The sequence below is a fragment of the Anastrepha ludens genome, chromosome 6, assembly GCF_028408465.1.
Source record: "Anastrepha ludens isolate Willacy chromosome 6, idAnaLude1.1, whole genome shotgun sequence".
Lineage (NCBI taxonomy): Eukaryota > Metazoa > Arthropoda > Insecta > Diptera > Tephritidae > Anastrepha > Anastrepha ludens.
Window position 1 is genome coordinate 80278335 of NC_071502.1, and position 2326 is coordinate 80280660.

Sequence of the window (2326 nt, forward strand, 5' to 3'; positions counted from 1 at the left end):
CAAAGTTTTGTACAGCATAAAAGAAGAGCTCGTAATCACTTCTGGATGTCTGGTTTAAAAATTGTTTGAATTACTACTTCTTCTACTTACAAGCCGAAATGAACAATCTATTTTTTATAATTTCTATTTTAAGCGCCAAAATTTGTCATTATGAGGTTCACTATCAAATCCAATTCCGTTGTAAAACAGCGATACTTTATTGCAAAAATGTTGTTGGATAGCGCAATGTGCGAGTGCGTAGTAACAGCGATTTAACTTGCTTGCACTCTATTTGGCCTAACCACCGGCCTTGTCCACATCCACATACTCGTACATATAAGCTACATATGTTGACGTACTTTTCCAGAAAGAATTGGCCAGTAACTAAATTTCTGCGAATCCGCAGCAATCGCAAACAAAAAGAAAATTATTCAAAAAAGTGTGCAATTTGCAAACTTGTTGGTTTTCATGGAAAATTGTGAATTATAGCTTCTGCGTAATACAGCTACACATTTTTCATACGTTCACTTATTTTTATATAAGCAGAAAATTTTCAAATCTGTTTTTCTTTTTTAACTGCTTTATTAAATTTAAAAACTGATTTTGCGTGACAAAAACCTTCATTTTAACTTTTATGCGCTCCATTGCTTGTCTGTTTAAATACGCAGCTATCCAATTCCCAAGTGTTAAATATGATTGGCATACGACGCCATTTGCAAAAACTCTAAATCTTCCGATGGTACGATTGATTTTGCGTTGAAAAAGCTGTCTTCCTACTGGCAAATTGTTGCAGGCAAAAATTTATCCAGGGGAACCTTGCAACTTCCACTCAAAAAATTACAGTTTGCGCTCTCACTTTCGTCTTTCTATTAAGTTTTACGGCTATAAAAATTACAAAATGTATATTAATAGTTTGGAAAATTTGTCAAAAATTATAGTGTACTTATGTATGTGAACAGAAAAGTATAGTTAGTTATAAATTATCACGTAGGAAAACATTCCTATAAACATTCCGAATAAACATGAGCACAAATTTATGTACAGCAGGGAGATAAAATCTTTTTTATCACAATTTGTACACTGTGTAAAAAAATCTAAGCAATAAAAGAGGTTGCTGTTGGTAAGTATAGTAAATAACGTAAGAATTATTTTATACTCAGAGTGTGAAACAATCTATAAGTACAAGGTGACACAAAATTAATGACCCTATTGGAAGATCTTAGTTTTTCAAATGGCGTCGTATGTCAATCATATTTGACACTTGTGAATTGGATAGCTGCTCCCACTCCGGATACGGTAAATAGATATTTCACAAGAAATTGCGGGAACCCAAATTAACACACTTAATTAAATTTAGCGTGCGGTTGTACGCCGCGATTTCGAGATTGTGCTAACACGTGACCAAAACTATTTTGAAATCGATATGATTGTTTATAATTGTTTGCATAAAAAAATTGAAATGCACTCAAATACGTATGTAGAAGCATACCCATATTATTTACATTTCTTAACCCTATAAAATCTTGCTAAGTAATCTTGTGTGGCTTTTTTATTTATTTATTTACTAGGCATGCGTTGCTACGCCTCAATGAACAAAGTGAAAATAACCAATTGGAAATATAGGTATGTATATATTAAACAAAATTATTTTTATTAATTTTTTATCTCAACTCAGCGGATAAATTTGGCCTTTCCATTTGGGGCTTAGATGAAGAATTTACTCGGAGCACTAAGTCCAGGATAAGCTGTAAATAGTCAGCCACATGGAAGCAAAGATTTTTTAAGTTCAGTCCAGCCTCATTGAAAGATTGTTTTTGGGCTCTATTTTTCAGCGGTAGGTTTGTTTTAATTAGTACGTGGAATCAACTCATTTTCTCCCTTCCAAAGAGTTCAAAATACATAACTATGTTAAATATGAAAAATGATAATTAAGTGATTCCTTGTTTCTCTGCGCAAATAAAGGAAAGGAAAAAAGATGTTTAAATTTCCTAAGGATCGGTTACTGCAAGTTGAGAATTAAATTTAATAATGCTAACGCGGCAGCCGCCGTAGCCGAATGGGTTGGTGTGTGATTACCATTCGGAATTTGGAGAACGTATGTTTGAATCTTCGTGAAACACCAAAATGAATAAAAAGCTTTTTCTTATAGCGGTCGCCCCTAGGCAGGCAATGGCAAACCTCCGAGTATAATTCTTCCATGAAAAAGCTTCTCATAAAAAATATCTGCCGTTTGGATACGGCTTAAACCTGTAGGTCCCTCCGCTCGTGGAAGGGCATCAAGATGCACGTCACAAATAAGCGGAAAGGCTCGGCCAAACACCCAAAAAGGGCTTAAGCGCCAATTATA

At 34.4% G+C, this 2326-nt stretch overlaps 1 long non-coding RNA gene across 1 annotated transcript; it reads left to right on the plus strand.

Moving 5' to 3' along the window:
* Window positions 1-816: 816 nt before the first annotated feature.
* On the plus strand, window positions 817-1922 carry LOC128868831 (uncharacterized). Its single transcript, XR_008455162.1, has 3 exons — window positions 817-1099; window positions 1548-1602; window positions 1655-1922. It is a non-coding gene; the product is annotated as an uncharacterized LOC128868831 (long non-coding RNA).
* The last annotated feature ends 404 nt before the right edge of the window (window positions 1923-2326 follow it).